The sequence below is a fragment of the Nerophis ophidion genome, linkage group LG11 (assembly GCF_033978795.1).
Source record: "Nerophis ophidion isolate RoL-2023_Sa linkage group LG11, RoL_Noph_v1.0, whole genome shotgun sequence".
Classification (NCBI taxonomy): Eukaryota; Metazoa; Chordata; class Actinopteri; order Syngnathiformes; family Syngnathidae; genus Nerophis; species Nerophis ophidion.
Window position 1 is genome coordinate 10,694,970 of NC_084621.1, and position 24,768 is coordinate 10,719,737.

Genomic DNA, 24,768 nt, shown 5'->3' on the forward strand with positions numbered 1-24,768 from the left:
ATTTTTTTTACTGAATGAGACACCCAGAATATACATTAAAATAAAGAATGTGGGGTTTACAATAATAACTATAAAGGATAAAACACTGAATATTGACAACATATGAACATCACACCCCCTTTTGATCGGCAAGATAGGATAGCCTATCTTGACGATTGTATTGTACCATATGTCCCGGCAAGAAATCTGCGTTCAAAAGACTCCGGCTTATTAGTGATTCCTAGAGCCCAAAAAAAGTCTGCGGGCTATAGAGCGTTTTCCGTTCAGGCTCCAGTACTCTGGAATGCCCTCCCGGTAACAGTTCGAGATGCTACCTCAGTAGAAGCATTTAAGTCTCACCTTAAAACTCATCTGTATACTCTAGCCTTTAAATAGACCTCCTTTTTAGACCAGTTGATCTGCCGCTTCTTTTCTTTCTCCTATGTCCCCCCCTCCCTTGTGGAGGGGATCCGGTCCGATGACCATGGATGAAGTACTGGCTGTCCAGAGTCGAGACCCAGGATGGACCGCTCGTCGGGACCCAGGATGGACCGCTCGCCTGTGTATCGGTTGGGGACATCTCTACGCTGCTGATCCGCCTCCGCTTGAGATGGTCTCCTGTGGACGGGACTCTCGCTGCTGTCTTGGATCCGCTTGAACAGAACTCTCGCGGCTGTGTTGGAGCCACTATGGATTGAACTTTCACAGTATCATGTTAGACCCGCTCGACATCCATTGCTTTCGGTCCCCTAGAGGGTGGGGGGGGTGCCCACATCTGAGGTCCTCTCCAAGGTTTCTCATAGTCAGCATTGTCACTGGCGTCCCACTGGATGTGAATTCTCCCTGCCCACTGGGTGGGAGTTTTCCTTGCCCTTTTGTGGGTTCTTCCGAGGATGTTGTAGTCGTAATGATTTGTGCAGTCCTTTGAGACATTTGTGATTTGGGGCTATATAAATAAACATTGATTGATTGATTGATCGACATATTTTACAATTTGATTGATTGATTGAAACTTTATTAGTAGATTGCACAGTACAGTACATATTCCGTACAATTGACCACTAAATGGTAACACCCGCATAAGTTTTTAAATTTGTTTAAGTCGGGGTCCACGTTAATCAATTCAATCAAGCGAAACGCAACAAAAATGCAAAAACCACAGCGAAATATGAACGCAAAGGGTTAAAAAAACCTACCTACAATCAGATATATCTAATTTATCACTAAGCAATAGAACTTTGTCGTAAAAATCATTTCAGGCTGCCTGCTCTGGAAACACTGTGGAAACGCTGCACACCCACACCGCTTGGTGCCTCATGACGTAGAATACAATAGTAACTAATTAGATGACCATAGTAACTAATTAGATGACCATAGTAACTAGTATATCATGCAAAAGTGCAGATTCCAATCATTGAAATACTTTGTATAGTTCAAGACTTGCGGTCATTAGAAAACATCACTACACATCATAATGGTAGCTACACTTTCCATCTTAAAGATCGAAATAAAATATTTGGGAATGTCCGGCTGTGTGAAAGGGGCTTTTGAAACCACTTCACAAAAAAACATGACGTCCGTTGCATGTCAGTAGTCTCTTTCAAATAGATTACGCACAATTGCATTATCAAATCTGACATTTATCCACCTATGGTTTTTTTTGTTTTTTTTACACAGAACCCAGCCAAATTGACATCTTTCAACAACAATAAGCCCTTTCACACAGCAACATCAGAAAAACAGATACTAACTCCAAAGGCAGTTTGTCAGGGAGCGACTGTCCCCCATTTTGTGTTCACAGAGATCCCACAACAGGCCCTAATCTGCTTTAACATTTTACACAGAACCCCTGCAAAGACTGCTTATCTATAGACCCTTTCACACAGGGATCATCCTACTTCTGTAAATGCTCTGATAGGCGAGAAAATGGCAGGTAAACTTCATCTCTCCTATTGTCAGTGCTGACTATACAGAACAGCCACGAGGGGAAAAGTGGAGAAAAAAAAAAAGCAGGCATTTAAAGTCCGTGTGAAAGGGGCTTTTGGCACCACTTCACACAAAACATGACATCTGTTCCATGTCAGTAGTCTTTTAAACAGAGATTCCACACAATTGCAGCATCAGTTCTGGCATTTATCCACCTATGTTTTTTTACACAGAACCCAGCCAAATTGACATCTTTCAACAACAATAAGCCCTTTCACACAGCAACATCAGAAAAACAGATACTAACTCCAAAGGCAGTTTGTCAGGGAGCGACTGTCCCCCATTTTGTGTTCACAGAGATCCCACAACAGGCCCTAATCTGCTTTAACATTTTACACAGAACCCCTGCAAAGGCTGCTTATCTATAGACCCTTTCACACAGGGATCATCCTACTTCTGTAAATGCTCTGATAGGCGAGAAAATGGCAGGCAAACTTCATCTCTCCTATTCTGTCAGTGCTGACTATACAGAACAGCCACGAGGGGAAAAGTGGAGAAAAAAAAAAAAGCAGGCATTTAAAGTCCGTGTGAAAGGGGCTTTTGGCACCACTTCACACAAAACATGACATCTGTTCCATGTCAGTAGTCTTTTAACCAGAGATTCCACACAATTGCAGCATCAGTTCTGGCATTTATCCACCTTTGTTTTGTTTTTACACAGAATCCAGCCAAATTGACATTTCCAACAATATGCCCTTTCACACAGAAACATCAACAGATACTAACTCCAAAACTGGTTTATTGTTTACTTGCCGTGTGTTTAAGCCATTGTTTTGTCTGCACCCCAATGTGAAGTCACAAGGAACAAAATATGACAACATACCCGGTTCTAAATACGGTCAGTGCCTATAAATGTACCAAATGTATCTTACAAAAATATTTGGGAATGTCCGGCGGGCCAGATTAAAAAGCTTAACGGGCCGCATTTGGCCCCCGGGCCTTAATTTGTCCAGGTGTGATTTAGAGCGGACTCAGTCAAACTGTCTCTAGATAACGTTATAAAGCAGGTATGCTTGATAGAAACCACTTTTTGTAAAATGCGCTAGCTTGATGCTAATTAACATTGGCTTTGTCATACTGATGCTATTGCTTAGCACAGGGGGCAGTTCTAGAGCCGGATGCAGATTTTTTAAGCACCACCTTAGTGGCTCCCTGGATCTTTCAGAGATATGTGTACATTGAAAAAGATGAAGAAAAATATATATTTTTTGTTTTACTATATTTTATATAGGAGAAAAAACATAACACAACCCTTCCCAATTGTTAGAAATCCCACTGTTCATGTAATACATGCTTCACTGATGAGTATTTTTTTTTTTTTCATTTTATTTTAATCTTCTATTCTTTTCTCCCATTCCCCCCGTTAACTTGTATGTCATCTTTTTTGTAAGGGGCGCTGGAAGCCCGCAGACCCGTCAGCGATCCTGTTCTGTCTCCCTGTAATGTTTGTCTGATCTTGAATGGGATTGTGCTGAAAATTGTAATTTTCCTGAAGGAACTCTCCTGACGGAATAAATAAAGTACTATCTAATCTAATCTATTTGGCCAACACCGTTTAATCCTATTTTCAGCGACCCTTGAACTCATGGTAGTTTGTTTACATGGACAACGTTCTCCGATGCTGCCACTTCTTTGTCTTATTTTGCCCACCAAATGTTTTGTGCTGTGCGTGAATGCGCAAAAGGTGAGCTTTGTTGATTTTATTGATTTGCTGGAGTGCTAATCAGGCATATTTGGCCAATCCATGACTGCAAGCTAATCGATGCTAACATACTATTTTAAGGTAGCTGTGTGTACATATTGCATCATTATGCCTGGTTTGTAGGTATATTTGAGCCCATTTAATTTCCTTTACTTATGTCCTCTGTGTATTTAATCTATACTTCATTTTCATTTCTTTTATGAAAATGCATGTATAAATACGCCACGTACAATTGACACTTTCATTGTTTTTTTTTGTTTCTTATACATTTCCATGATCAGAAAGGAGCAGATGGAAGAACAATATTCTTATATTTATCTGCCCCCTTTTTAACACAAATTATTATAGATGACCTTATAACTGTTCCCTCCACCAACACCCAAACTCCAACACACTTTTTCATTTTCACAATGACATGTCCAATCTAAATCAAAATTCAGTTTGATATAACTCCAGTTTTCTCTTTTTAGAACTCTTTTTAAATACAAAAAAAAAATTCTTACAGCTTTTGAAGTTTTTGTTTAGAGAATTTCATGCTTTCACACCAACAACAGACAAGCACATTTGTTTCAAATTTGTTCGCACTCTTGGATGTTTTAAGTCATACGGACTTCTGTGGTTCTCTTCTTCAGATGTGAACACAAATAACTTTTGTATGTCCTTCGGAAAAAACTTTATTTCTAGCTTTGAACATCATTAATAGAGTATTCAATTCTACAATGTCTTTTAGTTTTAGTAATCCTGACCTAATGAAGAGTGGATTTTTGTGGTCTCTATATCCTACTTAAAAAATGATACGAATTGCTCTTTTCTGTCAAAGAAATATGGCATTATGTTGCTAAAATATGTATTTCCCCATATTTCTGCACAATAATTGAAATAAGGTAGAATAATTGAGCAATATAACATTCTCATTGTGTTGTATGGAAAACTATATTTAACCTTGTTCAAAATAAATAAGTGTCCCTTCACTAGCTCCCTGTGCGTTACCAAATCAATTTTAAACTCCTATTTGCTTTTAAATGTGTAAACAACCTCGCACCAACATATCTCTCTGACCTCCTTCAGCCTTACTGCCCCACCCGATCCCTAAGATCAACCGATCAGCTGCTACTGACGGTCCCTGACACAAGGCTGAAGCCTAAAGGTGACAGAGCTTTCATCGCTGCTGCTCCCAAGCTCTGGAACGAGCTACCTCTGAGTGTTAGATAAGCCTCCTCTCTTCCTGTTTTTGAATCTCTGTTAAAAACCTACTTTTATTCCTAGGCTTTTAACATTGAGTGATATCCATCCTGCAATGGCGCCCCATTATACACCTGCTGTGAACCTGTTTTTATGTTTTATTTATTTATTTTTTATCATGTTCTGTTTGTGTTGTGTTGTGTTTTAACCTGCCCAATCTACAGCACTTTGGCTACCCCTGAGGTAAATTTTATATGTGCTTTATGAATAAAGTTGATTTGATTTGATTTAGATACCTTATTTTTCACATGCATTATATGAGCTTTCCATGTCAACTTTTCATCTAAGATGACGCCAATAAATCTGATTTCAGACACCTTCTCAATTTTCACATTGTTTATGGATAAACTATCTTCTATCTTTCTTTTATTACTGAATGCCATAAATTTAATCTTTTCCCAATTTAAAGAGAATTTATTTATATCAAACCACAATTTTAGTTTAACCATTTCCTCTTCAATATTATCGGCTAAGATTTTCAAGTCATCTCCTGAGCAGTAAAAATTTGTATTGTCTGCGAATAATACGCACTGAAAAATTTTCGAAACCTCACAAATATCATTTATGTATAAAGTAAAAAGTTTGGGTCCTAAAATCGAACCTTGTGGAATTCCACATTCAATATTCATACATTCTGACCTATGATCATAGAGCTCAACATATTGCTGTCGTTGATGTAAATAACTGGTTAACCAGTCCAGTGCAACTCCTCTGACTCCATAAGTATATAATTTGGAAATGAGAATTTGATGATCTACAGTGTCAAATGCCTTCTTTAAATCAATGAACACTCCTATCGTGTATTTATTTTGATCAACGGCAGGTGTAATGTCTTCAATAATGTATGTGATAGACCTACTTAATCGAAATCCATACTGAGTTTCATTTAATAATTTATGTTTTTTCAAAAAACAGTCTAATTTATTAACAAACAGTTTTTCAAGCACTTTTGAAAATTAAGATAAGAGAGATACCGGTCTATAATTACCAAATGTATGTTTATCTCCGCTTTTAAATAAAGGTATGACCTTAGCTGTTTTCATACTGTCTGGGAAAACTCCTACTTTAAAAAGAACAATTTTGCATGTCTCATGACACATTATCTTCATGTAATATTGGCTGCATTTCTCATAGTAGTTTGTGTGCCATGTTGTTCCAGACCACAGAAAACTTTACCCAGCTTGAAAAGATTGTAATAAATCCAATAGAAGAAGAGAGTCTGTCGTTCCCTTGAACTTGGACACACACATCTATACCTTTGGCCATTCTAAGCCAGTAATTTCCACAAGTTATCTCATCCTGTGAGAAGCCTCCGTTTCTACTAATGCTTTCCAATGTTAGAAAACTGTGTAGAATAAAAATTTAAATACATTTCTGACGGCGAAGATTTGTGTCAGCCTTTGATAGTAGGCTAATATAGAGACATCATGTGGTGCCTTCATTATAACACTTATATAAGACTTTTAAAGTCATTTCGACAGTAGGCTAATATAGTAGACACATCAAGTGGTGCCTTCATTATGACACTTATATAAGACTTTTAAAGTCATTTCGACAGTAGGCTAATATAGCTAATATAGACACACCATGGGGTGCCTTCATTATAAAACTTATATAAGGCTTTTAAATGAACAGATTTTTGTATTTTTGGACCAATATGGCGCTTTCAACATTTTGGGATGCCGACCCCTGGATTAGCATGAGCAATTTTACGGGCTGATTTAAACGCCTTCGAATTTGATAATGAAACTACAACTAAGATGCACGTTATTAAACACTTTGTACGGCTCAAAAAAGACAAAACTTACACAATCGGCTTCACGGCAAAGACTAATTCCTATCGAGGCAACACACTGTTGCCCAGAGCTGTGCATTGCTGGGTTGCATATGACGTCATGTCCGCTTTGCTCCGCTCCGGTGTGAGCCACATGATGGTCAACAAGCTCGAGTCTAGCGTTAAATCAACTGAGAATCCTGACTAAATGAAGTTTGAACTGAAAATGCCGCTCTGCTGTTCTGTTCCAAGCATTCAAGTTGAGAGATAAGAAAGGGCTTGTAATAGTCCCCGACAGAAGTGGTTCATAAAAAGTCAGGAATAAAGTCAGGGAAATTACGAAAGAGCATCGAGGGAAATGGCTCGGAAAAATATCACTTTCATCATCTTGTGGAATATAGCTGGATCATGCTCCTGTCTGCAGAGATAACTTAGTCAAAGATTTGCTTCAACATTTCACTTTCTGTGATGCACTCGAAATGATCTCAACTATATTAGTAGTGTTTGAAAGCAGGATTAAAGGCCTACTAAAAGCCACTACTAGCGACCACGCAGTCTGATAGTTTATATATCAATGATGAAATATTAACATTGCAACACATGCCAATACGGCCTTTTTAGTTTACTAAATTGCAATTTTAAATTTCCCGCCAGGTGTCCTGTTGAAAACGTTGTGGAATGATGACGCTTATGTGGACGCTCGCTTGTGACGTTAATGGTTGGAGCGGACATTTTATCCCAGCACCACTCACGGCTAAAAGTCGTCCGATTTAATCGCATAATTTCACAATATTCTGGAGATCTGTGTTGCTGAATTTTTTGCAATTTGTTCAATTATTAATGGAGACTATAAAGAAAAATGCTGTTGGTGGAAAGCGGTGGATTAGCGAACATGTTTCTCTACCACATGTCAAGCGGCAGGTTTCGGTGAGAACATTGTGGTAATAAGTCGGCTCTTACCGGAGACATGAGCGGAGCTTGCGTCCTCCTGCAGCTGTCAAAGAGGCAGCTGCGACTTTCTTGGCTCCTCCATGGCTTCCATCAGAGACACTGGCGGTCACCACACCCGTACGACTTTCAGGTATGACTTTATAATCTCACTAAAACACTAGTAACACAATAAGCAGATGAGGGATTTTCCACAATTATCCTAGTAAATGTGTCTGATAACATTAGAATCGCTCCCACTGCCGTCACCTTTTTTTTTTCTCTAGTCCTTCACTCTCACTATCCTCATCCACATATCTTTCATCCTCGCTCAAATTAATGGGGAAATCATCGCTTTCTCGGTCCGAATCGCTCTTGCTGCTGGTGGCTATTATAAACAATATGCGGCTGTGAGGAGCTCCACAACCCGTGACGTCACGCGCACATCGTCTGCTACTTCCGATACAGGCATGGCTTTTTTATTAGCGACCAAAAGTTGCGAACTTTATCGTCGATGTTCTCTACTTAATCCTTTCAGCAAAAATAAGGCAGTATCGCAAAATGATCAAGTATGACACATGGAATAGACCTGCTATCCCCCTTTAAATGAGAAAATCTCATTTCAATAGGCCTTAAAATATACTTGGTAAATAAAACCTCTGCCTTTTTTTGATGAATACTTAGGCCTACTACGCCACAAATCTTGGTCATTACAGTGGTACTTGGAGAGCCAAGTTTTTTCTGAGGTAGAAAAGATTTTGACAACCACCAAACTAGATCCCTTGTCGGCTCAACAGCATACAGAATCTTGAGTCCAATAAATATTGTTTGAAACCAAATCATGGAAATCTAGCTAAACAATGAGACAAAATATGAACTTCAGACCATTAAAACAACTGCGGACAAGAAATGTAGATGAATATTTCTACCATGAAGTGAACTGCAAATACTAATCTTTTTCCTATTAGTGTCACGATCAGAGCAGCACGACACTCGTTATGTCAATCAAATACGTAACTTAGCCATGCACGAATAAGTCCAACATTGCCTTTTTACGGATTATTGCTTAATTTGTGAGCCGCTCAGATGTTAAGACGTGATGTGCCTCCGATCTTTACATCTCTAAATCCTCATAAGTGTCAGGGAAGTTAGGTCAATGGAAGCAGTAACGTCGATTTCAGTGTTGATTAATAGTTTTAGTATTTTAGAAATTATCTTTCTTAAGCGTGTTAGACTCCACTCCATTTAAAATATTTTTTCATTACACCATATATATTTGCCTCTAAACCTTTCAACAAATGCCCAAAATCTGCACTGATGCAGGTAAATAAACAGTAGCCTAATGGAACTCTAGACTACCACATAAAACATTAAACTTTAATATGATCCGATTATGCCAATTATATTACTATATACTGTATTTGTGAGATGAAAACAATGGTTGAATATCTGCTCGTCAACTTTACTCATGATTTTAAAGCAAGTTACACATAAACAAATCTAATAATCAAATGCATATGCGTTTCAATTAATCATGATTAATCACAGGTTATTACCCACATGCATACTCCATCCATCCATCCATTTTTACCGCTTGTCCCTTTTGGGGTTGCTGGAGCCAATCTCAGCTGCATTCGGGCAGAAGGTGGAGTACACCCTGAATAAGTCACCACCTCATCACAGGGCCAACACAGATAGACAGACAACATTCCCACCCACATTCACACACTAGGGACCATTTAGTGTTGCCAATCAACCTATCCCCAGGTGCATGTCTTTGGAGGTGAGAGGAAGCCGGAGTACCCGGAGGGAACCCACGCAGTCACGGGGAGGACATGCAAACACCACACAGAAAGCTCCGAGCCCGGGATTGAACTCAGGACTACTCAGGACCTTCGTCTTTTGAGGCACATGCACTAACCCCTGTGCCACCATGCTGCCTCATATGCATACTGTACATTTATTTAAAAGCAGCCCTCTGAAAGCAGCCATTACTGCGATGTGGCCCCAATGAAAATTAGTTTTATACCCCCTGTTGTTCTTGTTGGGCGCCATAGCTCGGTTGGTAGAGTGGCCGTGCCAGCAACTTGAGGGTTGCAGGTTCAATTCCCGCTTCCGCCATCCTAGTTACTGCCGTTGTGTCCTTGGGCAAGATATTTTACCCACCTGCTCCCAGTGCCACCCACACTGGATTAAATGTAACTTAGATATTGGGTTTCACTATGTAAAGCGCTTTGAGTCACTCGAGAAAAGCGCTATATACATATAATTCACTTCTTTCCTGACAAAATACACCAAAATATTAATTTAAATATACAGTACACACCTTCTACTCATTCAATGAGTTTTCTTTATTTTCATGACTATTTACATTGTAGATTGTCACTGAAGGCATCAAAACTATCAATAAACACATGTGGAGTTATGTACTTAACAAAAACAGGTGAACTAACTGATAACATATTTTATATTCTAGTTTCTTCAAAATAGCCACCCTTTGCTCAGGTTACTTTTTCGCACACTCTTGGCATTCTCTTGATGAGCTTCAAGAGGTAGTCACCTGAAATGGTTTTCACTTCACAGGTGTCAGAGTTTTGATGCCTTCAGTGACAATCTACAATGTAAATAGTTATGAAAATAAAGAAAACACAATGGAATGAGAAGGTGTATCCAAACTTTTGGCCTGTACTGTAGTTCAAAATATACTGCGGCTCATAAACTTACAATAAAACATCCTTTTCATTTTGTCAAAGTAAGACTTTGGGGCAATTTTGCGGCCGTATTCGATGCACTCCGCCGCTACATCCATGCAGTGTTTAGTGACCAGCGGCTCGCTAACACGCTTCCGCCGGTGCAACGTACGTCAATAAAAAAAAGAACGACCAAAAATCGTTTTACATGTGTGGCAAGAGTAGTTAAATTTAATAATTACATTTTGAATACAGTATTCAAATGAAGCGAAAGCTGCCAACGCCAGTGAACCCCAGAAGCAGTAGAAGTTTTGTGGTATGACCACATTGGGTTTAGAATCCAAATGAAACAGTAAGCTAAAAACAAAAACTATTTATTTGAAATGAACACAATACTTGAAACTATGGGCCTGCAAACTTGTTTTCATTGAGGGTCACATCGCTGTTATGGTTGCCCTCAGAGGGCCGCTTTTAACAGTGAATAATATACAGTACGAACATAAACATGTATATATAAAAACAGGTCTATAATTGTCTTCATGTACGGTGTACAAAACACAATTTTATAAAATTGTACCGTATAAAACTGACAACTCAGTTGCCACAATTTTAGCATAATATTTGCAGGGTTTTTTTGGTTTGTTTTTTACAGCATATAAAATCATTTAAAAATTACATGGAATTAAATTAAATGGAATGGGGAATAGGTACTACAGTTTTTTTACGCAAAAGTTAATGCAAGTTTTTCATCATTTAAAATCTACGGTCGTTCTGTTTCACAGTCCTTTTACTCTATATTGAAAGTGGATTTTACCGTAAAAAAAAAACTGTTACAGTAATTTTTTTTACATGAACAGTTTGTTGGATTACATGCTTTGAAATCATAAGTCAATCAGATATTTAGCTATTTATCTTTATTTAAACATTAACATTGTTTTGAAATGTATGATAATATTTTGTTTAATATTACAGATGATTAAAGTGTAAATACATGTAATCGTTTATTTTTGTAATAAATTTATTAAAAAAAGATAAGGTACTTTATTTACACGCAGATCTGGCCCCTGGGCCTTATGGATGAATAAAATGCAATAAAACTAGGACGCAATGACAGTAATTGAGACAAAATAATAATCAGATATTTAACTATTTATCTTTATTTAAACATTACATTGTTTTGAAATGTATAATATTTTGTTTTAATATTAGAGATGACTAAAGTGTAAATACATGTAATCGTTTATTTTTGTAATAGGTTTATTTAAAAAAGATAAGGTACTTTATTTAAACTTTATTTCCACGCAGATGTGAAGTGAAGTGAATTATATTTATATAGCGCTTTTCTCTAGTGACTCAAAGCGCTTTACATAGTGAAACCCAATATCTAAGTTACATTTAAACCAGTGTGGGTGGCACTGGGAGCAGGTGGGTAAAGTGTCTTGCCCAAGGACACAACGGCAGTGACTAGGATGGCGGAAGCGGGAATCGAACCTGCAACCCTCAAGTTGCTGGCACGGCCGCTCTACCAACCGAGCTATGCCGCCCCAGATCTGGCCCCTGGGCCTTAAATTTGACACCTGTGGCCTATGGGGATGAATAAAATGCAATAAAACTAGGACATAATGACAGTAATTGTAACAAAATAAATGAAACAATGCAAGGCAAAAGTAAATAACTTCAATTAATATATAATCTTATCTAATAGCAAACTAAATGTTCCACTTCAGTAAAAGATAACTAAAATTAGTCAAAGTGAGCGTGGAATTAGCGCTGTGTCCGAAGCACACCTGAACGCACCACTCAACAATAGAAGACTGGAGGGGGGTTTAGCGTGGACCCAACCCCGTTCAAAGGTTGTCCCAAGACTCAAGTAGGCAAAACAACAGGACTTTGTGTGACCTCTATGGTACAGCTGCAGATCTCATGCCTGCCGTGAAGCCACGCCCCCGGCCCAACATTGCATGTTTAGCGAGCTGTGCGCGCTCCCGCCAAGGGTATCGACTTTTTGACAGGGAACCAAATTCCCCCCCCAGTGAGGTAAAATGAATTAAATGTGCTGACAGTTCATTGCTCCTGCCAAATGTATTGCACTGAGTGGAGCGGATCACCACTCCAAGATGGCGGCCCCGCGTCTCGTCAGGGCAAGTAGCGGTTCGATGCTGTGTCTACTTATAACTGGGGTGTCCAAACTTTTTCCACAGAGGGCCGCACACGGAAAAATTTAAGCATGCGGGGGCCATTTTGATATTTATATTTTCAAACCATAACAAAATATATGATCTTTTTTTTTTTTTTTTTTTAATCCTTAGGGCTCCTGGGGAGCATAGAGGGTCTCAGTCACTAAAATGTTAGAAATAAGTCAAATTATTATTTTATTTTTTTATTTAATGCTTACAGTAAATCTCTATATCAACTTGAGGTTGATATAAAGTAAAACAAATAAGGTTTTACACAAATAACTTTTGTATGTACTATCAATAACAAAGACAACTTTGTTTTTGATAGTAAAACTGAAATATGCAGTATTTAGATAGATAGATAGATAGATAGATAGATAGATAGATAGAGAGATAGATAGATAGATAGATGGATAGATAAATAGATAGTACTTTATTGATTCCTTCAGGAGAGTTCCTTTATTTAGCAATTAAAGCCCTCAAAGATTAATAATGCAGGACACCATTGATTTTAATTATTCAATATTTTTGAGTAATCACAGTGAAAGGTTAAATAAAATCCTACTAAATATATTTGAGATCTGAAAAGCTCCCCACTCATAAAATGATGTATTTTTATTTATTTATTTATTTTTTTACTGCTAACAGTTAAATTTCAAGATCAACTTCCGATATATCTGTCGATTTTAAGTTTGAACTTTTAGTTTGTTTGTTTTATGCTCTTTTGTCAAAACTTTGATGTTTTTATATGGCAACCACACAACATATGCAATATTTTTTCCACATAAAATGTTTTAAAGTAATAATTTATTATAACATAGATTTCTTGTCTTACCATGAATTGATTAACGTGGACCCCGACTTAAACAAGTTGAAAAACTTATTGGGGTGTTACCATTTAGTGGTCAATTGTACGGAATATGTACTGTACTGTGCAATCTACTAATAAAAGTATCAATCAATCAATCAATCCTTTTTTTTTTGGAGCAATAGAAAAATAAGAAAATAAAGACAAAAGGAACAAAAAAAACTGCCTGCATGGCAGCTTTGTGTCAACATTGCCACTTTTTCTCATTAGATTTCACCTCATTCCAGTTTTTTTTTTTACAATATCAATTTTGCCATTTTTGCAGAATGTAAACGATTAGCTGCGGGCCGCAAAAGGCCCACGGGCCGCACTTTGGACACCTCTGACTTATAAGACGTCAATCCTAACGACTGGTTCCAATGGCAGCTCGAGATCTCGCGAGAGGAGCCCCCGACTAACACGCCACATAATTGAAGGGGCGTGTCCCAGTCATCCACGAGGCTTTCTCGGCTGTATTTGGTCCCGCCCACTAATTACAAGACGGGTGCGTTGGACGCCGACACAACACATTCGCCTGTACTTTTACTTTTTAATTTTTTTCATAAGTTTTCAGAATAGTTTTGTTATTTTGTTTGAGAACGGGGTCACAAAATATGAATGTTCTTGGTACAATCGTGCAACGTAAAACATAACACAGAATAGGTAATAAAAATGGGCTGTAACTAATGGAAAAAAAAGTATCCGTTTTTTGATAGTTTTGCTTTTAATAATACCGTATTAACTTCAATACTAAACTAATACAGCTCTTACTGCCATTTGGTTGTTTTTTTAGTTCGGATAGTTGGTGACAAATACAGAAAATATGCAATTTTGAAGCAATGTTTTATCAGGCAAAGTGTCTTATTTCACGGTTACTAAAAGTTCGATATACCACGTTTCCCATGTGTATGTAAGCTTACTTACCTCGCACTCCAACCTTTTCTTTCCATAATTTTCTTCGTCGCGGTACAAAAGTGTCCCCGTTTTTTGTGACTCTTCAATTAAAAGAAATGACTCAGCAGTCTCGAAATTGTTTCCCAAAATGGCGCACTGTAGTCACGTGGCGGCTTTTGACCAATCATTGGACGATTGGCCGTACTTGCTGCTGTAATGTGTTCTCTGCTGCCATCTAATGTCTTGGAATTGCAACTGCGTGCAAAGTCTACTATATACATCAGGGGCGCTCACACTTTTTCTGCAGGCGAGCTACTTTTCAATTGACCAAGTCGAGGAGATCTACCTCATTCCTATTTATAATTTATATTTATTTATTTATGAAAGAGACATTTTTGTTAACAAGTTAATGGTGTTTAATGATAATACAAGCATGTTTAACACACATAGATTCCTTTCTTTCATGAAGACAAGAATATAAGTTGGTGTATTACCTGATTCTGATGACTTGCATTGATTGGAATTAGACAGTGGTGCTGATAACGTCCGCATTTTCAAATGGAGGAAAAAAAAAAGTCCTTCTTTCTGTCCAATGCCACATGAAAGTGGTTGTATTTGGCATCTCATTTGTCCAACTTGCATACTCGTTTTTAAACACTTTGTTATGAGAGTAGCATGTGTGTGTGGCCCTTTAATGTCTGGCAGCAGGTGAGTGACGTCAGTGAGTGTGCGGGTGGGCAAGCAAGTGAGAAAGCGGTCGCTGAGGGCGGGGGAGAAATACATTGGCATCAAACTCCGTAGCCTGCTAGCTTGTGCACGCTAGCTTTCTGAGACTCTTATTTTGTTAGCACAGGCAGGATGAAACAGGTCTTTTATGGTGAAGACAGGAACTGTGCAGTCGGTCTTTAGAGTTTTGACAGTAGGTACGGAGTCTCTAGAAATAAAATGTGTTTCTCTGCGTCCGCCCTGTTAGTGATTTTTTTCTTAAATATGAGCTCGCAGCAGCCAGCGTCATCTCACAAGATCCTCGGGTGCCGAGAATGTCAAACAACTGACGAAAGTGAAGTCTTGGTATGATTGATGATTGCTCATTTTTATGTCTATTTTTTAATGCCTGGCTTGAGATCGACTGACACACCCTCCGAGATCGACCAGTCAATCGCGATCGACGTAATGCCCACCCCTGATATACATACAGTATATTAGGGGTTTGGGGGAAAATCGATTTGAATATGAATCGCGATTCTCATGTTGTACGATTCAGAATCGATTGTCTTTTTTTTTTATAATTTTTTTTTTTTCTTTATGTATTTTTTTTTTATCAATCCAACAAACCAATACACAGCAATACCATAACAATGCAATCCAATTCCAAAACCAAAGCTGACCCAGCAACACTCAGAACTGCAATAAACAGAGCAATTGAGAGGAGACACAAACACCACACAGAACAAACCAAAAGTAGTGAAAAAAAAAAGAATATTATCAACAACAGTATCAATATTAGTTATAATTTCAGCATAGCAGTGATTAAAAATCCCTCATTGACATTATCATTAGACATTTATAAAAATAATAAAAAAGAACAATAGTGTCACAGTGGCTTACACTTGCATGGCATCTCATAAGCTTGACAACACACTGTGTCCAATGTTTTCACAAAGATAAAAGAAGTCGTATTTTGTGTTCGTTTAATAGTTAAAAAAAAATTTACATTATTTCAATTAGTTGATAAAACATTGTCCTTTACAATTATAAAAGCTTTTTTTTTTTTATCTACTACTCTGCTAGCATGTCAGCAGACTGGGGTAGATCCTGCTGAAATCCTTTGTATTGAACGAATTCAGAATCCTTTTGAATCGGAAAAATACAGTTTTTGAATCGAGAATCGCATTGAATCGAAAAAAAATCGATATATAATCGAATCGCGACCCCAAGAATCGATATTGAATCGAATCGTGGGACACCCAAAGATTCACAGCCCTACAGTGTATACTTGCAAATGAGACTCAGAAGAAGGGTTGTATGGTGTACAGCAGGGGTGTCCAAAGTGCGGCCCGGGGGCCATTTGCGGCCCGCCACACATTCTGCAAAAATTGCAAAATTGATAGTATTGCAAAAAAATTTTTAAAAACTTTTAAAAAAGTGAATGAGGTGAAATCTAATGAGAAAAAGTGGCAATGTGGACACAAAGCTGCCATGCAGAAAGTTTTTTTTCCTTTTGTCTTTATTTTCTTTTGTTTACATTGCTCAAAAAAAAAGGACCAAAAAAATCTGTTATAATGAATTATTACAAAAAAAATATCACTTTAAAAGGTTTTATGTGGAAAAAATATTGCATTTTTTGTGTGGTTGCCATATAAAAACATCAAAGCTTTGACAAAAAAGCATAAAACCAACAAAATAATCGTTCAAACTTAAAATCGACAGATATATCGGAAGTTGATCTTGAACGTAACAAACGCATGGATAATGATCTCAGCGTCTTTAGTGGACAGAATGGAGCGAATTTTAGCGATATTACGGAGATGAAAGAAGGCCGTTTTAGTAACGCTTTTAATGTGTGACTCAAAGGAGAGGGTTGGGTCGAAGATAATACCCAGATTCTTTACCGTGTCGCCTTGTTTATTTGTTTGGTTGTCAAATGTTAGAGTTGTATTATTAAATAGAGGTCGGTGTCTAGCAGGACCGATAATCAGCATTTCCGTTTTTTTGGCGTTGTGTTGCAAAAAGTTAGCGGCTATATAAGTAAACATTGATTGATTGATTAAAAGTTTTTTTAAAAACTAATGTGTCACTTTATGAGTGGTGAACCTTTCGGATCTCAAATATATTTAGTAGGATTTTATTTAACTTTTCACTGTGATTACTCAAAAATATTAAATAATTAAAATCAATGGTGTCCTGCCTTATTGATCTTTGAGGGCTTTAATTGCTAAATACAGGAACTCTCCTGAAGGAATCAATAAAGTACTATCCATCCATCTAAATACTGCATATTTCAGTTTTACTATCAAAAACAAAGTTGTCTTTGACAGAAAAGACATAAAACATTGTTTTACTTTATATCAACCTCAAGTTGATATAGAGATTTACTGTAAGTAATAAATAAATAAAAATAATAATAATTTGACTTATTTTTAACATTTTAGTGACTGAGACCCTCTATGCTCCCCAGGAGCCCTAAAGATTAAAAAAAAAAAATCCATATATTTTGTTATGTTTTGAAAATGAAAAATATCAAAATGGCCCCCGCATGCTTAAATTTTTCCGTGTGCGGCCCTCTGTGGAAAAAGTTTGGACACCCCTGGTGTACCGGTATTAGTTTAGTACCGCAATACTAAAAACAAGAATAAAAAATACAAAAAATAGGGGTATTTTATTTGAACTAAGCAAAAATTATCCGCCAATAGAACAAAAACATTTGGCTTGTCAATACTTTCCAAAACAAGTGAAAGTAGCTAACCCCAATGAACCCAAAAATACCTTAAAATAAGTATATTTTCACTAATAATAACTGCACTACTATATGAGTATTTATGTTCTATTGTTTCATTTAAAATAAAATAGCAAAGTCCATTTGGCTGTCATCTGTTTTAATATGAGACACAATTGTGTCAAAGTCAGGATTTTTTTTTTTCATGAAATAAGAAATTATTACTTTAAAAAATTAGTTTTATACATGTGAGTGTTAATGACACAGCTTTGCAACAGTTGATATTCTAGTTTCAAGCATGTTTTACTCAATATAAGTCTTGAAAATCTCAGCAACAAGCTGTAATATCTCACTGAGATCATTTAGGACCAAAACCCTTAAAACAAGTAAAACAGTAACATAAAATCTGCTTAGTGAGAAAAATGATCTTAGACAGAAAATAAGAAAATATCACCCTTATTTGAGATATGTAATCCTACTCAGTTTTTGCAGTGCAGACGATATACCAGACATGTCTTATTTTAAATCTCCGGCAAAAAATGATGACCTTAATCGTAAACCGTGATCAATCCCATTTATCGTCATTATTATTTCTGCCCCCGCTAATTTGAGATTGTTACTTTTTAACAGGTGCCAAGAAATGAAGGCTGACAGGTATGAATGTGGATGACAGATGGCCAAATCACTGCTGGCCTGGGCTTGGACAGACTTGGCTCCTTTTCTCGATTTTTTTTTCTGTTTTTGTTTCAGTTTTTGGAGGAGGAGGTTTATTCAAACAACCTTTTAAATCTAATATTAGCTGCGGGATGTCAAATCTTCAGCTCCCCAGCAGTTTGTCATTTCGCTCTGTTACCATGCAACAGTTTGCACTTGTTGAATGTCTTGCAGCAACCCTCAGGCGACAAAAGCGCTAGGAGCTTAAATCTGGAATAGATTCTACAAACCCTGTTTCCATATGAGTTGGGAAATTGTGTTAGATGTAAATATAAACGGAATACAATGATTTGCAAATCATTTTCAACCCATATTCAGTTAAATGCACTACAAAGACAATAATATAATAATTAACTTAGAATTTCATGGCTGCAACATGTGCCAAAGTAGTTGGGAAAGGGCATGTTCACCACTGTGTTACATCACCTTTTCTTTTAACAACACTCAATAAACGTTTGGGAACCGAGGAAACTAATTGTTGAAGCTTTGAAAGTGGAATTCTTTCTCATTCTTGTTTTATGTAGAGCTTCAGTCGTTCAACAGTCCGGGGTCTCCGCTGTCGTATTTTATGCTTCAAAATGCGCCACACATTTTCCATGGGAGACAGGTCTGGACTGCAGGCGGGCCAGGAAAGTACCCGCACTCTTTTTTTACGAAGCCATGCTGTTGTAACACGTGCTGAATGTGGCTTGGCATTGTCTTGCTGAAATAAGCAGGGGCGTCCATGAAAAAGGTGGCGCTTAGATGGCACCACATGTTGTTCCAAAACCTGTATGTACCTTTCAGCATTAATGGTGCCTTCACAGATGTGTAAGTTACCCATGCCTTGGGCACTAATGCACCCCCATACCATCAAAGATGCTGGCTTTTTAACTCTGCGTCGATAATAGTCTGGATGGTTCATTTCCCCTTTGGTCCGGATGACACGATATCGAATATTTTCAAAAACAATTTGAGATGTGGACTCGTCAGTCCACAGAACACTTTTCCACTTTGCATTAGTCCATCTTAGATGATCTCGGGCCCATAGAAGGCGGCGGAGTTTTTGGATGTTGTTGATAAATGCCTTTCACTTTGTATAGTAGAGCTTTAACTTGCACTTACACATGTAGCGACAAACTGTATTTAGCGAATAATGAATGCAGTTTTCCACAATTTTTTAAATATTGCATAAATAGCCTAGAATAAATATTTAGACATGTTTTTCAAATAAATGAATTTTTTTATTGAATATTGACATTTTTTTAATATTCCAGTCGCCTTTGCTTTTCAAAAAAAGCACAAAGTTTTTCATTTATATTAGGCCTTCAAACAAAACATGCATTCCAAAAAAAAATTAAGTGCATTAAAGTGGATAAACCCACAACAAATGAATTATTGTCCTTTTGGCAAAAGTCTGCTTAGCCACAGTAGATATGCTAATAATGTAAACAGAAGGCTCAAGTCAATTTCAATTAAGTGTGTGCTTGTAACCTCATACACTTATACAGGTAGCCTACACAACAGGCTAATAATGTAAACAGAGGCCCCACTAAATCTCAATTAAGTGTGTGCTTGTAACCTCATACACTTATACAGGTAGCCTACACAACAGGCTAATAATGTAAACAGAGGCCCCACTAAATCTCAATAAGTGTGTGCTTGTAACCTCATACACTTATACAGGTACACAACGTCACTGCACGTTGGTTGATTGCGTCACCGCGTCAAAAAATTGCGTCACACGCCACTATTCGGCCTTGCTTTTAACTAATTCCACCGAAGGCCGAATGTGGCTTTTTTTGCCATATTCGGCCGAATATATTCGGTTACCGATTAATCGGTGCATCCCTAGTTACAATGGTTACTGTTCAGTTGTTCTCCTCCTGAGGGTAAAGTTGTTCCGACGCAGGAATCGCCACTAGTTGCACCAAACACCACCCCAGTGTCTATCGTGTCACTCGCGGCCTTAATGCGGATCATTTTGCGGGACACACGGTGGTTCAGTCCACAAACGTGATGTATCCACTGACACAAATTAGCATCAAGCTCGTCGCTCACTTTCTTCCTACCTCCACCAGATAAACGAGCCCGTTTTCCATTGATTGCCGACTGAGATAGTAGTTCTCCCTTTTTTTGTTTCCATTCTCGTACATGTTTTGGGTCAACGTTAAACTGCCTGGCCGTTGCCAAACCAGAATTCTGCTCCGCATACTTCACAACCGCTAACTTGAACTTTTAAGTCAAACTTTCTGTTCTTCTTCCCCCTTAAAGTATTCCCGTCCATCAGTTGTGGTTTACTGGTATCCTATTCATTCAACTCACTTCTACTGTTGCTTGCCATGTTGAAACTTTTCCTTGTGGGTTTGTTGTTGTCGTTGAATGTGTGTTACACTATATGAAGTGACCCTTTACAATAAGTTGATTACCCAGAATCCCCACGCAACGTACGCAATCATGGCACAGATTCCGTTAAGCCTTTGATTTTTCATGTAACTCTCTGGACTCCACGCGTCTGCTGTTACCATAATTACTTGAATTACTGCACCTTTGCTTCTAATTCATGCAAGTAACAGTCCATGGGCGGCTATTTGCCCAAGGCCGTTTATTTGGTAATATACGGTACATATATATATATATATATCTATATATATATATATAGATATATATATATATATATATAGGTGTGGGAAAAATCACAAGACTACTTCATCTCTACAGAACTGTTTCATGAGGGGTTCCCTCAATCATCATGAGATTTTAATGGAAGCATTCACATACAATGGTTTATATAGGGCACAGAGTGGGTGGGTACAGGCAGGCGTAGGGGCGTGGTGATTGGCTCATGTGTTACCTAGGAGGTGTTTCCGTCTGTGGCGGCATGTTGAAATGATTTCGCTGCGCTTGTTGAGGGATGATAGATCTGGATGATATATAATAAACAGTTTCTCTTTTAAGCATAGGTTGCATCTTTTATTACCACTGTTGTAAGGTGTGCTGGATGCAAGAATTTGCCATGTTATTGAATATTCAACATTATTGTCTTTGAGGTTCCAAACGTGCTTGGTGAGTTCTGTAGAATTCTGCAAAGTCTGGTTTCCAAAGGAGGCCTTGTGATTATTCCATCTGGTTTCAAACGCTCCTTCGGTTAATCCTACGTACGTGTCGGATGGATGTGTTAATGTCCTTGCGTGTTACCTTTGCTTGGTAAACGACTGATGTTTGTAAGCACCCTCCGTTGAGAGGGCAATCAGGTTTCTTGCGACAGTTACATTCATTATTGGTTTCAGAGTCGTTTAGTCTGGGGGTGGGCAGTCCTTTTGCAATTGCTTTGATGTGGTTTGAAATGATTTGTTGTATGTTATTCATACAGCTGTAGCTCAATTTAATGTTGTTCTTGTTGAATATTTTTCTTAGGGTGTTGCCTTTGGGGAAGTGTCTGTCGATCAGAGAGAGGAACATGTGGCCAATATTGGTTGAGACGTTTTTGCTGAATGGTGGGTTGTACCAGATGATGTTGTTTCGTTTTCTGCTCTTTATATATATATATATATATATATATATATATATATATATATATATATATATATATTTATATATATATATATATATATATATATATATATATATATATATATATATATTAGGGGTGGGCAAATTAATGCGTTAATTGCGCGTTAACTCATCAATCTATTAACGCCGACAATTATTTTATCGCACATTTGCGTATGTTGTTTACATGCTTTTATTTTGTTAACGCCTTTTCGTAACAAGATGGCATCTCCCGGATGTCCTTCGGCGTGGAGGGGCTCTGGGTAAAGATGGAACATTTGGCAAAAATACCGGACAATTCTGCAAATTTCATGGCTGGCTTACAGCGTGGTCACTCCGGGATCACTTACGACCGCCAGACAATTCTGAATGTGGATGGATCGGGCCGTTTTGGACTGAATGACGCGTGCTTGCTAGACCGGCTAGCTAGCATGGGAATACTTTGCCGGCTACATCCAGCGGCCTGTGAAGCAGCGGAGTATATGTGTTGTCTGTCTATTTATGAATAATGCAGACCAGGAGTGTTGGCTGTGTTCTTAATGTTTACTTTCAGAGCGTGCATATCACAACATACAAGATGCCGTCATGGCGACACAACCTATACCGGGCTACCGCGCATGCTCGTCACTCCTGTTGCATGCTGGGTAGGGTAGTTCTTTTTTTCCCTGGCTCATAACATCACAATATAGTACCATGTATATGATGCCTTCAGTTTATCAAAGCACCAAGCAAACAATCGGAAAATTCCCATCATATCAATTCCTAGATATGGTCATAATTATTTTAAGTGCACTACGCATAATAAACACAACATTATTAATATTGCTACTACGGATAATTTGATCAAAAATTCCCTAAAACAGCCCACTACCTATAATATAGGTTTTTTAAACATAAGACCCTGATAAAAAAAATGTTTCTGCTGTTACCTCAGAAATTGCCTGTTCAGATGTTATGATTGTGGCTCAGAGATTTGTATGTAGATTATATTTATTTTCCATAACAAACAGGATAACTTAAATACCCTGGCAGTGGCAATAAGCTTAAATGTTTGTATTTACATTTTTTGGAGTTGATTTTCATAAAATATGCTATTTAACTGCTACTGTTTAACAAGGACTGATTTAAATTGTGTTTGCACAACAAATGTTTTGGCGCTTTTGTTCATGTGGGAGAATATTCCAATAAAGGTGCACTACACACTACTTTTGAATTCATTATTGGGCTTTGCGTATACAATGCAGTTAATCGCGATTAATCAGAGAAATAGTGCGATTAACTTCGATTAAAATTTTTAATCGTTGCCCAGCCCTAATATATATATATATATATATATATATATATATATATATATATATATATATATATATATATATATATATATATATATATGATACCATTTTAATGACTTTTTTATAGAGTTTTCCTCACTAGTTCTTCCGCTAATTGTCCCTCTGTCTCGTCACTTTTTTTCAGTCTGGGCTCTGGCATAATTGTCATTTGCACGGGTGTGTTTGTGGACAATAACCATGAAACACTGTGTAGAAAAGGACAAACTCCTTATGGGCACAGGGGAAAAAACAAGTCGGTGCCTGGTAAGTTATTTTTGATTAATGACGTGGTGTTTTCTAATACGTTCCCAGGGATGAATCAAATTTGGGCCTTAAGCTGCCAAAAACATACTTTAGTGTTCAGCGCATGTGTACGGCCGATAAAGCAACCGGTCACAGGTGTGAAAACTCGTAGGTGGCCGTGACTCGGGATGTCGGCAAGAGATGCGGGAAAATGACGCACGTTTTCATGTGTGTGTGTGTGTGCACAGAGTGAATGTGTGTGTGTCTCTGTGTGTTCACATGTGTCGCAGCTGTCATGCCCGAAGCTGTTAAACATGTTCATCTTCCAATCCGTCATGCTGGGACTGAACACACACCTCTATCCTATTTGCATTGTCTCACTGACATACACGCACACACACTTGCTTATGAAATACCACCAGAAATAGCATGCCTTTAACACAAACACACACACACACACACACACACACGCACACACACTCTTTCATTCATCGGCCATGTCAGAAAAGAGCCTCAAACGTCTGAATTCTGTTTGACTGCGCAGAGAGAGGGTTTGACAAGGCAAGAAGGGTTAGAGGTGGAAAACGCTTGAAGTGAGACGTCCCAAGAAAATCCATCAAATGGGACTAGCCTGCTTCCATGTTGACATGGGCAGTGTCGTGTATGACGACGGGCATGGGAAGGGACGGACGCAGGTTGGCGAGATTAGGGAATGAGAAAAGGTGGCGAGGGCCAAGAGAGAAGGGGTGGATAAAAGACAGAGGCAGTGAATAGATGCTGGATGAGGACATAAGGATGGAAGAGAGGAACACAAGAAAGGATGTTGGGGGGACGTAAAGGACATGGAGGTGGGGATGAGGAGGGATGGATGCTGGAGGATGAGGGACGGACAATAGGATTTGATGGTTCGTAGAAGGGATGGACACTGGTTTATGAGACAATGAGGAACTGTAGGATGGATCTGGACATCACATTGGTAAGGGAGGGGACATAAGGAGGGACTGAGGCTTTAAGAAGAGAGGAAATAAGGGAGTGTGGACAAGGAAAGGACGTAGGATGTCTGTTAAGACTAGTTGTGGGGAAAACACAAGGAGGAATGGACCCAGGTTTAAGACACATTCAAGGGTTGGATGAGAGGAGGACAGGCTGGATGAGGACACTTGAACAGAAGGCAGAGAGGAGGATGGATGCCGGCTGAGGACACATACATAAAGATGGATGGGAAAATGGTGGGATGGATTCTGGACGAGGAGAGGACATTAGGGTAGGGAATAGACGGACATGGAGAGGGGGGA

General features: G+C 38.2%; 1 protein-coding gene across 4 annotated transcripts in view; it reads right to left on the minus strand.

The window, feature by feature from the left end:
- Positions 1-24,768, minus strand: part of grik5 (glutamate receptor, ionotropic, kainate 5) — a 475,370-nt gene that overhangs the window by 445,869 nt on the left and 4,733 nt on the right. The window contains exon 1 of one of the 4 annotated variants that reach the window (XM_061915083.1): positions 14,249-14,864. The exons of the other annotated variants lie outside the window; for them this stretch is intronic. The gene's annotated coding sequence lies outside the window, so the exon portion shown is untranslated. Of the gene's footprint in view, positions 1-14,248; positions 14,865-24,768 lie in introns of those variants that run through there. 4 annotated transcript variants of the gene reach the window in all.